Source organism: Heterocephalus glaber, unplaced genomic scaffold (genome assembly GCF_053883595.1).
Source record: "Heterocephalus glaber isolate CG9 unplaced genomic scaffold, H.glaber_assembly_v1.0 deba00000594, whole genome shotgun sequence".
NCBI lineage: Eukaryota > Metazoa > Chordata > Mammalia > Rodentia > Bathyergidae > Heterocephalus > Heterocephalus glaber.
In genome coordinates this window covers 29,119,815-29,132,570 of record NW_028258151.1, presented here as the reverse complement: position 1 = coordinate 29,132,570, position 12,756 = coordinate 29,119,815, and the positions used below count along the sequence as shown (strand labels likewise).

Genomic DNA, 12,756 nt, shown 5'->3' with positions numbered 1-12,756 from the left:
AAGCTATAATTTGGAAATGATTTCAATGTATTACATTGTCCAATATGTCACTGAAACCTTGTTTTGATCATCAATTTTTATTTAGTATAAATTTAGAGACACTTTTCAATATTACGCATGTCCTTTTATGACATTCCACAAACTTACAATTTAGGAAAGTGAGAATGTAAATAAGGTAATGAAACTGCCAAGACTACTGTTTTAGCTTATTTATTAAAAAATGCCATAAACTTTGGACTTAAAAAAATTGAAACTTATTTCTCCTGATCTGGAGTCAGTGATTTAGGTACCTGGCAGATTCAGGGTCTGGTGAGGGCCTGCTGTCCCACAGTGCCAGATCTACAGGTTCTCACTGTGTCCTCCTGAGGTAGACAGAGCAAGCTAACACCCCTGATGCCCCTGTTACAGGAGCACAATTCCAGATTACATGCGGCAAACATCCTGGACCTAAACACAGGCCTAATGCCCCACCTCCTAGCCCTATCAATTTGGGGTTAAGATTGCAACATCGAGATTAGGGAGGGTGATAACAAATATTCCAACCTGACAGCCACAAATCTAGCAACTGGTAACCATGGATTTCAAATTCAATCTAGCCTGGGGACCATGTCCTTAATGATTACCTACCATTATAATAGAAGTGGATAGAAATCTACACTGAGACTCATCCTATTGTTTTACTAAAGGATGTCTGAAATCTTTTTGTAAGATTTGAACTTTAACCTACACTCCCCCCCCTAGGCGTAGAGGGATAACTTTGTAAGTAGGGTCAGAGGATATAAGCTCAGACTTGGGCATTTATGGAAGGCCATTTGCAGTACCACAATTTTCATCTGAATATATTTGCAAATTGGCTTCATGAGCTTGGTAGGATTCTTATACATGATATAACCCTAATTCCTCATTTATCAGATGAGAAAATGGAATTCTCAGTGGATCTGAAAATAACTCAGAAAAAAACGTGATTGTTATGAACCCTAAAACACGATAAAAGAGAAGACAATGAGTAAGGGAAAGAGGTAAAGGGATTGTAACTGCAAGAGACAGCCTGAAGTGATCTAATTTGATTATCTGGGAAATAGTGAGGCCTCATCACCTTTCCTATGTATTCCTAGAAAATGGTGACCAAAGAGACATTTCCTGTATGAATCTAGTCTGTCTGTCACTACAGTTGTCATGCAACTAAAACCTAGTCTTTGCTACCTTTTTCCCATCTTCTGTCTGCTTTTTGAAAAACCTTTTAAGGAAATAAATATACTTCCTCTATTTTAATAACAACAACAATAAGTAGACAATGAAATGTTCCATTTTCTATCTTGAGATTTGCCAAAAATGTTGGGATCCAGAATAATCTTGAGTTCCATTTAGACATAGAGAGAAGGCTTTTCATGATCCTGCAACATATATTGTCTTTGGAAAGAGTCAGTCCTGCATTTACCTAGAATTTTCATAATTTTAGTAAAGATTGCTTCCATTGGATTTTACTTGAATTTTCCTCCCTTTCTCATTTGGGAATCAAAATCCAAACCAAAGTAACTGCAAGTATCAAGATCTTTACTTCAGTTAAATTCCTATTTTTATCCCCATCAGAGAGTGACATTTTCTATGTGTATGGAGTGATTATTTTAGAAATATATCTTTGAGGTAACAAAGGGCATAGGGCGGGGATAAAGGGCATTTATACTGATGCAAAACATAGAATACCAGCTTGGTATATGCCTATAGAAACATAAAGAAGAGACAAGTCAGGAGTTTTGTTAATTTTCAAAGAGATACATATGGACTTCTATGGAAGTATGACATAATACTATCTTTTCTTTTTATAGTCTTTTCAGTTTCTTCTTGTTTCTTCAACAAAAATCCATGAGACAGGCATAAAAAGATAATATTATCCATCTCATAAAGAAGAAAAATTTATAAGCATTTGCTGGTCATTTCATCTAAGGTCCCCCAGTAAATACACAGCAGATTTCATATTAAACAATGCCCAATATTTCTGAATGTTGCACTGCATCTGCCAGAAGTTCATAGTCGTTATTTCTGAGAGTGTCTACCAGCAAATTGCAATGCTCACTTCCTAAAGCACTGAAACTCAGTCAGAATGTTTGCCCATAATTTATAAGAAATCTTTCTTAAAAGACTCTGGACAAAATGTTAGTCAGCCAATAAACATAAGAACCTATTTTACTCTCCAGGAATGAAATGAGGAATTTAGAGCATGGTTGGGTTTACTGAATTTTCACAGCAGATCAGCACATTGTTGTTTGTTATCAGCACCCCCGACTCATGTGCTACCCACAGATACATAATGTTCAGTGGTTTTCAATCCAAAAACTCTCAGCCTCGTTTTCTCCTCTACACTCCAGCTCCTTGTGAGGGAAACACAGGGGAAAAAAAAGGAAAGTGAAAAAGGCCACTTGGCTTCAGGACTCTGTCAACAGAACTTCAAATTATAACTGGAGATGACCACAACTTTCTGACCATGTGAATGAGAATGGAATAGGGTTTCTACAGAGCTTCACTTACTCAACAAAGCAACTGGTCTCCCATATAAGTGGATGTATGGGGTGTTCTATGGGGAAGCGGAGGTATTCATGAGATATTCATTGAGATTTGCAATGAGTCACAATGACATGAAGAACTTGCCAAGTTTTTTAGTTCTTTCCTGTTTCTGTTTATGAACACATCATGTCATATTTGCCAAAGCAAAGGGAAGTCTTTGGTGGGTTAATCATCAGGTCTCTCTCTCTCTTTTGTTTTTCTCTTCTCTTCTCTCTTCTCTTCTCTTCTCTTCTCTTCTCTTCTCTTCTCTTCTCTTTTCTCTTCTTTTCTTTTCTTGGTCCTGGAGATTGAACTCAAGGTCTTTACAATATGCTACCTCTCCAGAACATCTCCCCCCTCTTTGAAATCACTGTATAAGCTGTGAATGGTAATGTATTTGAAGTAGCTATTTGAAAACAAGTATATTCCATAGTTTTAAACAGACTCATACATCTCAAAATGTGGTCCTGGATATGGAATATTGACTCTATGAACTAGTTTCAGATGATGTGTTTGGGGGAGATAATAATAAGAAAACAGATATCTACTTTCTAGTTCATATTTTAAAAATAGGTTTTGTTTTTCTTTCTGTTACTTTCTCCCTGTGATGAGTAGAGGACTAGGATATCATTAAGGGCATTTTGGAGAAAGAGCACTTTAAAGAAGAAATCTCTTATATTTTCTCTTAGAGAAAGCACTTCATATTTATTTTTTTGTATAATTAGCTCATAATAATTGTGGATGTCTATGGATTACAGAATGATAATTTGATACATCTATGCAATGTATATCTGATGAAAGCAGAGTAATTAGCATTTCTTTCTCCTTAAATGTGTATCATTTCTTTGTATTTGTAGTGCAAAGACCCCTCACTTTTGTTCTTTATATAATACATAAGTTATTACAAGCTGTAGTCATCCTACTGACTGGTAGAATCACAGAAATTATTCCTCCTGTCTAACTATATTTAGATACTTGTTAACAAAACATTTTCTATTTACTCCCTACATTTCCTATCCTCTACTAATTAGTATTCTACTTTGTTCCAGCAGGAGATCAACTTCTCTTAGCTACCACATATAATGGAGAATATGCTGTGTGTACCATTGTGGGTGCCAAACTCTCATACTCTCTCCTAACCCTAATTAACGCCCAGAGTCACCATGTCCAAATACCATCAACATCTGACTTTGCAGATTACTTTTCCAAATGTGATCTTGTGAGAGATACATTCAAACCAAAGCAATTCACATATGATTTTCTCCTAAAGCATGATGAAGTAAGGTACAACACATCAGAAGTTTCCATTATGATACGTATGATATTCCATGGTTAGCTTTGCCTGTAGCTATAGAACAGGAAAGAATGACATTGAGGGGGTCAAGAATCCTCCAAAGTTGTTTGTTGCACTTGACTTTTATGAAAGATTCCATTCCTGATATTAATGCCACAGTTCCAGAGCTGGTGGGAGGATAGAGTCCTTTCAATTTTAGCCAATGGTTCATTTGTATTTACTGGCAACATTTGAGTATCCACAATAACCCATATTATGTGCTAGGTGTTTAAAGACTGAAGATAGATGCATCATTTAGCAAGATATACTATAGAGGGAGGAAATGCCTACTGAATTGCATAGAGCTCTGCATTCTTTCTGAGGTGACAAGATGAATGGTAATGGAATGTAGTCAGAGGTTCAAAGAATATATGAATTGCTGTGAATTAAAAGGGTCAAGGAGGCTTTTGTTGATAAGTTGGGTTTCAATTTGGACCAGAAGGGTGGCTGATATGTACCTTTATTGCTGCCCATTCTCTAAAAATTGTGAAAAGGAAAACCTTGACACTAAAACTACACAATTACTGGCCTCTGGCATGTGCACACTGAATAATTCATTTTTCTCAGACCTCTTTTTCTTTATTTCAGTAAGAGTTTATATTTTCTAAATAATAATCCTCTCAGGAGAGCTTTTTTAATGAACTCTGTTATGAAAGTAGCATCCTGTCTCAAATGTGAACCAAAAAATCATTACACTTTAAATAAGAAACATCTTAGAGCAATTTTGTTTCATGAGCACCTTTTCATTAGTACCTTTGTAAACTTATGGTATTATTATATTCTGAGTTCTGTGTTTCCCTTTCATTTAACAAGCTCATTTTCTGACCATAAAGGGATAAAATGGACTCAAAATAAAGACCCAGGCAAGGCAAAAGAAAGTAAGAGTGTGTGTGTGTGTGTGTGTGTGCGCGCGCGCGTGTGCTTGGAAAGGTACAGACAGAGGTGTATGTCAAGGAAAGAGGAGGTTATGCATAGATTATTTAAATAGACTTTTGGGTTATAAGTGCAAGAAGATATGTGAGATGTCTAATTGTGACAGATTTGAGGAAGAACTGTATCAATATTCAGGAACACTGGATTCTGGATGGATATGTCTTGCTTAATGCTTTTTGGACCTGTTTTTCTGATTCAAATCATCACGTCATTTATTTATTTGTTTTATTTATTTATTTTTAGTCATTAAGTTTATTGGTACATTTTAGGTATACAATATGCTGTCATTATTGGGAATTGGTACTTTTCCATGATATATCTTGGTTCTTATTTTTCTTCATTCCCTGTGCTCCCTTCATCCCCTCCACCCTTCCCTATTTAAAAAGACTTTGTTTCCTTTTTCCTTTTCTCATATTTATTCCTTTCTTTTCTTTCTTTCCCCCTACCCCTTCTATTTCCCCTTCCCCTTTGAAACTTTTCCTCCTATTTCACATTATCTATTATACATTTTGATCCTCATTTACACTTTCAGTTTCTCACACCAGAGAAACTATTCGGTATTTACACACGTGTGTCCTATTTATTTCACTTAAGAGTATCGCCTCAATGTGCATCTATTTAGCTATAAATGTCTCTAGTTTCTAATTCTTTATGGCTGAGTAGTACTCCATTTTATTACAAAATCACATCTTCTTTATCCAGTCTCCAGTTGTTGGGCACTTGGGCTGTTTCCAAGCTTTAGGTATTACAAATTGTGCCGCTATAAACATGGTTGTACATATATTGCTGTGGTATGATTTCTTTAATTCTTTGGGGAAGATACCCAGTATGAGAATATCTGGGTCAAATGGGACCTCTAATCCTAGTTTCTTGAGGTATCTCCATACTGATTTCCACAGTGGTTGCATCAAATCATCCTAAATGCACATGTATATGGTTTTGTAACAAGAAAGTCTTGATAAATTGTTTACATTTGCTTTGCTGATGGGGTACCCTTCAAATACAGCAATGCCTTACTTTAAGAAATATCTTTTTAAAAAATTAAATTTTAATTGAAAATAAAAATAAAATAAAAATTTAAAGCTAAAGCACTCAGAAAAAGTGTATGCTTGACCAAAAGAGTAAGAGAATTAGAGAGACTCTAAGTTAACATTATTTAATATTAAATTTTTAATATGGAATAAAAAAGCAGACAAGAAAACTAAGTTTCAAAATTAAGTTTCTGAAGGAATTCTACATGCTACCAAGGTTCCCCAAATAAACCTTGAAAATATTTGCGTGTGTGTGTGTGTGTGTGTGTGTGTGTTTGTGTGTGCAGAAGAAATGTGGTCTAAAGAAACCAGGCTTTAGATATTGAAATACTTCTGGTCCAATCCCTCTTCTATGATTTTCTAACTAAGTGTAAACAACTTAGTCACTCAGATTGCTAATTTCACCATTCCTAAAATCAAAATAACTGTCTTCATGTTTTAAGATATCTTAGGCAGTATGTGCATCCCACATATAAGTTAAATTAACCACAGCTAACTTTTCTGAAGAATTTGTAATAGAAATATTCTTTTATTGAACACATATGAACCAATTTAACCCTTAGAGAAAATCCTGAAGTAACCACTCTTTTACCCATTTTACAGATTAGAAAATTGTGACATGCAAAAAATTATCTTCCTCAGGGTTACTAAATCAGGAAATAGAGCCAGAAATTCAATCTGAGGTGGTCTATTTATATAAAATCTAAACTCCTAGACACTATACCCTACACAAATAGTAACTAAGGCTAATATTATTATTACTGCTAGGCTTCCTATCATCCTGGGCTATTGTACTTCTGATTCTTTTTTTTTTAATTGGGCCTTTACAAATTTTAAAATTAGCACATCTTTTTTTTTTTTTTCTGGTACTGAGGATCAAACTCAGGACCTTGTACTTGCAAAGCAGGCACAACACCACTGAGCTAAATCCCCAGCCCTAGCAAATGATTCTAGCTTCATCAACTTCTAATGATTATTTGTTTATAGGAGATGCTCTTAAATTTGGAATGGTCACACATAGACATGGATCTTGTTTAAATATTTCAAATGTTTAAGATTTGAGTTAAAAGCATTAAAATGACAACATATCAATTTTTCCGTAACTTTAGGCAACAAAATTAATGTATATGCAATTTATATCTATAGTAAACTTTGTAAACACATGCTGGTGACCTACTTTTCCCCAAGCCTGAAGTGCTTTCTAATTCTCTATCATTTTTTAGCATTAAACAAAAGTCCTCTCTAACCCTTCCCCTGTTGTCCCTCCTTGCCAAATTGAGCTGATAAGTGCAGCAGCATGCAGTTCATGCCACACTGTGCTTTTCAGTATGGGAACCAGTTGGTTTATTCCAGGCAGTATGTCTAAGTAGCCCATTTATTTATCTGGGAAGGATTTTGGAAAACAGTCTTTCTTCTTCTTGTAGCCTTTTATTTGAGAGCTTAGTAGACATAACATAAAACAATTCACTGTCAAAGATTCTAGAAAAATCAATGCATGGTTTAGCTCCTTGTCTCTGCCTCCAGATTTTATTATATATTACAATGGACTTATTTCTATGAAGAACAATGCTGCATTGCTTCCATTTCTTTCTCTATGTCTTGGCTAATATTTCACCTTTCAGGAAGGATATTGGATACTAGGAGCCTTTCTGTTCTTGTCTTGTACTGATTTATGCATTTATTCATCAAAAATACTGCAATCTTTTTAAAAGAATGGGGTAGGTCTATATGCACTGACATGAAATGGTGCTCAATATTTATATGAAGCTCAAAAATCAAGTTTAAAAAAATACCAAAATGTGATTTTTTTTTGTTTAAAAGAAAACAAATTAAACTTATTCAATATATGTATGAGTATCTAGAGATAAGTTATGAATAGATGTATACTAAAGCATTCACATTAGTTATTTATGAGAAATAAACTTACTTGGAGCAAGGGACAAAGGGACAAGTGAAGTATTCTTTGTTATTTATACACTTTTGTATTTTCAGGTTTTTGTCTCCACTATATGTGTAACTAGAAAAAAGTTATAGCATCCCTGTTACTATAAGATCCCATTCACACATAAAGCCAAGGGGATATTTCTGATATTATAATATAATATAACAGTTTGGTCAGATAATTTAAAACCATAATAAAATAATTATGATATAAAGAGAAATAATATGATCAGTTTCATTAAGAGAGCTTCCTATAGATTGGAGATTAGGGGAAAATTAGTGAATATCCAGGAAACACAAATAGATAAACAGTACCTGAGTGGGAAAGAGAATTCTTACAAGGTTGTTGAGCTTCCAGAAATGACTGTCTTCCTTCTGGTAGCCATCTGCTCAGCACATGGCCTGGTATTCAATATATATTCTCTGTAAGAAAGAGGAAAGAAAGTGATCTATAAAGGAATGATCTTGTTAATGAGGAAGTTTAGAGTTGGGTGGGATGTGGAGATTAATTTTTCATGTGTGAAAGTTCTTTGGAAAATCCGGGTGATTCTGAAGAGGGATAGGTGGGAACTGGGACCTCAGAACAATGCCTCCTCCCAGAGAAGCTGTATTTCACTGTGTATTGCTGGAAAGTTGCTGGTCAGATTCAAACCTTGTCATTTTAGGAGTGAAAAAGACCTGGGGGGTGAATGTTCCCTTCAGTCACTGAAGTATGTTTAGAAACAACATGAAGGAATAATGAGCTCTTCCAAGTTCCTAGCAATTGTTCTGTCAGTAAGAGTCCAGGCAAAATGGGGAGGTCACTCAAAGCTATGAGGCTTAAAATATTTTAAGCATGAATGTAAGAAAGAGTAGACTCTTCACACTAAATAGCATAAATGACATAGTGGAAAGTTATGAGACAGAGCACAAGTGCTTACTTTGGAACCATTTAAGAGGGCTTGATGAGAGGAGTGTGAGGCCCCTGCCTGCATCACAGCACTCTGGGAGGCTCCAATTTCAAGCCCAGCCTGGGCAATTCAGTGACTTAGTGAGACATTGGAAAAATAAAAGTAAATAATAGATGATAGCTAGATTGACAGACAGACAGACAGATAGATGGGTGGGCTGAGCTCTGTGTTGAAGGCTTTGGGTTCAATCACCAGTACCACAACCAAAAAAAAAAAAAGTCATGAAAAGTTTATTCACTGTGATACTTCACAGGGCAGAGGGTGACTTTGGCTTTTTTTTTGTTGGCAAAATATGATAAAAGGGACAAACAGTTTTCTACCTCAAAATTTTAAAAAAGAACAAAATAATAATACATGATAAACTGTATTTGAGACATGGAATATTAAATGAAGAGATGATGAGAGACAATTGAGGGAAACAAATGCTGACCTTACAGTAGTCCCAGCTTACTGACTTCAGAGTTTCCCGGCTCTCCTGTGAAACTTTGGGCTGATGCAAAGAGAGGGTGCTAGTATAATGGGCCATGGGGTCTAGAGCTTGAAGCAAAAGAAGAGAGCTGGAGAGAGGAGGAAAAAGAAGAGAGAGTGGGAAGGGAGAAAGGAGGGATGGAAGGGGGGAAGATGAGGGAGGGGAAGAAGGGAGAGAAAGAGAGAGGGGAGAAGAAGAAGTGGGGAGAGAGAGAATGGTAAGTGCTCTAGAGATTTTCACAGGTGGTTCTGGCTCAGCTTTTCAGATAGTCAGTGCATGTGTCTAATGAAACTATTGTGTCTGGGAGGAAAACACCTAAACAATAAAGAGGATAATACTACAGTCTTGTTTTCTCTTAGAAAGAGGTCCTTTTCCCAACAATGGGGCTGAAGCTTGTAATTCAAGACACAGCAGGTAGCATGGAGGACACAGGAGGACTTATTCCAATAAGATCAAGATTAGTCCTAAACTGGACACCCCAAGCAAAGCTTACACACAGGGTTCAGAAAGATCAGGTTCTTTCCAAGTAACTTCACTGCATCCCAGAACAATAATGAAATATTAGCATTTATTTTAATTTTCCAAGTGGTTCTCTTTTCTCAATTGTTATCAAAAATATTAGTTTGTAAGTTCATGCATCATTTTGCAATTGAAAAATAAAATACTTTGTAGAGGAAATCAGTTACAAAAGAAACCCAACAGAAATATAATCATATTAAGATTTTTGAGTCAGAATATCCCTCAAATTTTAAATATATTATCTGCCTTTATGAATAATATTCAATAAAATTAATTCATGAGCTGTTTTTTCTGATGAACAGTTGTTTAGGGTATATTTTTGAATCTAATCCATGTATGTGGATTCTTGCATTTTGAGGCACTGCCCAACTTTTCCTGAACTCTGCCCTGGAGCTTACATGGAACTTCCAGTGATGTGGCTCTGCTACTTGATCAGCATTGGTCAATGAACAATTTCTTTTTAGGAATTTGGAAGAGCAGCAAAGTCCTTTCCACATGGAGGGTGGGTTGCCTCACAGGCTCATTAGTTCCCCCCCTAACAATGTTGAAATTCTGGGAGCCACCGCCAATTTTACTTTAACAGCAATGGTTTATCTTGACAGGACTTCTAAAATAATTTTTCTCAGCTTTATGGCACTAGCACTTGTTTCATGAGTGTTAAAAGTGAGGTTACATGTTGTCACAGAGATTTGTGTAAGGGGTATGATTTCCTCAAAATTTCATTGCTTTTATGAGTCTATACAGCATATAAAAGGTCATCTTGCTTTAATTCCTGTCGTAAATTAGCTAGAATAAATTTACAGAAAATTAACCAAACCTAGATGCTACACTGAGTGATTTAGTCAAGCGAGACCAGGAGAGGAGAGGGGCTAGGAAGGTGCACACACTGTGGAAAATTTGACTATTACAATGGAAAAATGGGCATTAATAGGAGATTCACCTTACATAGTGACACTGAGAATATAATATGTAAGCTTGGATGAATAAGAAAGACAGAAAGGCTATAATTTTCAAACTTGTGATTCCTCATTTCTGACAAAGGACAAGTCTAATGTTGAACTGGTAAATATTAATGCCCGGACTAATATTACCAACCACAGGGAGATACCTGCAGTCTGGCCTTTGCTCCCAGGCCTTGCAAAATGGTCTTTTCTGGAGCAGCATTTCAGGAGGAAATGCTCATGTGATTGGATCCATCCCATGCAGTGTTTGCAGAAGCATTGGGAGGACAAAGAGAGGTCTCCTCTCCTTTCTTCTTTCTGCATCTCTAGTCCTTCCAGAAGGGCAAAAGGGCAGTCACATCAAGAACTCCTCACTTCCCATTTTTGGATTGGGTCTTTAAATTTGGGAGGTCTAATTTTTTTAAGTTCTTTATAGATTCGCGATAGTAGACCTTTGTCTGAGGAAGAGTAGGTGAAGATTTTTTTCCCACATTGTGGGTTGTCTCTTCACACTGCTGGTGGTTTCTCTTGCTGTGCAGAAGCTTTTTAGTAAGAAGAGATCCCACTTGTTGATTGTGCTAGTTCACGGACAACTGAGGTTTTGTTCATAAAATCTTTTCCTACATCGATGTCTTCAAGGGTTCTACCTAACCTCTGTTCCAGCCAATTCAGCATTTCTATTTTAATATTTAGATCTTTCATCCATTTCGATTTTAGTTTAGTGCATGGTGAGAGATATAGGTCTAGTTTTAGTCTTTGACAAGTTGAAACCCAATTTTTCCAGCACCACTTCCTCAAGAAGTGCTTCTAGGAGACAGAAGTTCTGTCCAAATTGTCCAGAGGAGACTACTGTTGATAAAGTCAGCAAACTTCAAGTCATTTCAATTTGTGAGTTTCATGATGGCAAAGGCATTTTGTTTTCACCTTCTTTCCAACACAGTTGAAGAAAATGTGTCTGTGTTCTGCAAGTCTTGCAGATTTGTAAGCTTCATTATTGAAGGTGATCTACTTTTCGGGGAGGTCAGCTAAGTTATTTCTGAAAATAAAAATCGCACAACTAATGGATGAGGATAAATTATCTTCCCTCCATAGCTCTATGGTCCACATCTAATACTCTGGCATCTGTGAATATTTTTAGTTCTGAAATACAAATATTAATAATGAAAGCTTTAACACTTCTTAATAGGTGCTAGACACAATGATAAGTGTTTGCTTTCACTGCTTAAGGCAACCTTATCATAATATTCTTTTGGTTAAGAAAATTGAAGCTCGGTGAATGTAAGTATTTGGTATAAAAAGAAATATACCAGGTCCTGGATTAAAACCATGTCTGCTTTTTCTCTGAAAGAAGAAATGGGGGAAGGGACCTGTCACATGGTGGCTGGCTTTGGGTCTAATCTCTGTGGACCCAATCTAGTAGATCAGTTTTCTATAGGTTTTAATTATCTATGGCAAGGTCACTCTGAGTAGAATGTTAAATACATTTCTCTTTAGAATGAAGACATTAAATTATGGAAACATTCCAGAAACTTCTCCAGATAGGTAGATGTTTTTATTTATTTTTTATAGTTTATTAGTACATATGTGTAGTACATAGTGTTTCCATTCCTTATGGGAAGTTAGTACAGGTAATTCTTCCTTTTCATCCTTCTTCACTCACTCATCTCTTGTCCCCCTTACTTTTGTACATATTTTAAATAAATAATATTTATGTTCCCTGTATGGGGTTGATACAGGTAATAACACAGCACAGTCCCTTTTCTTGATTGCGTTTCACTTTCCTCTCCCATCCATCCATCACTTGGTCACCTTCCCCTTTGAAAATGATCTATCTCCCTCTTTCCTATTATCTTATTTTGCTCCTTATTTTTACTATAAGTTTCTCTTATAGGAGAAATCCTGTGATATTTAACTTTCTGTGTCTCATTTATGTCATATAAAATTATGGTCTCAAGATGCATCCATTTCTCTACAAATGACTCAAATTTATCTTTCTGAATGAAAAAGTAGTATTCCATGGTGCATACATACCACATATTTCACCCACTAATTTGTTGATGGCTATATAGGCCACTTCCAAGATTTAGCTCTTATGAAT

At 35.9% G+C, this 12,756-nt stretch overlaps 1 protein-coding gene across 26 annotated transcripts in view; it reads left to right on the top strand.

Moving 5' to 3' along the window:
- Lrrc4c (leucine rich repeat containing 4C) overlaps positions 1–12,756 on the top strand; it is a 1,178,862-nt gene that overhangs the window by 454,240 nt on the left and 711,866 nt on the right. The window lies entirely within an intron of this gene.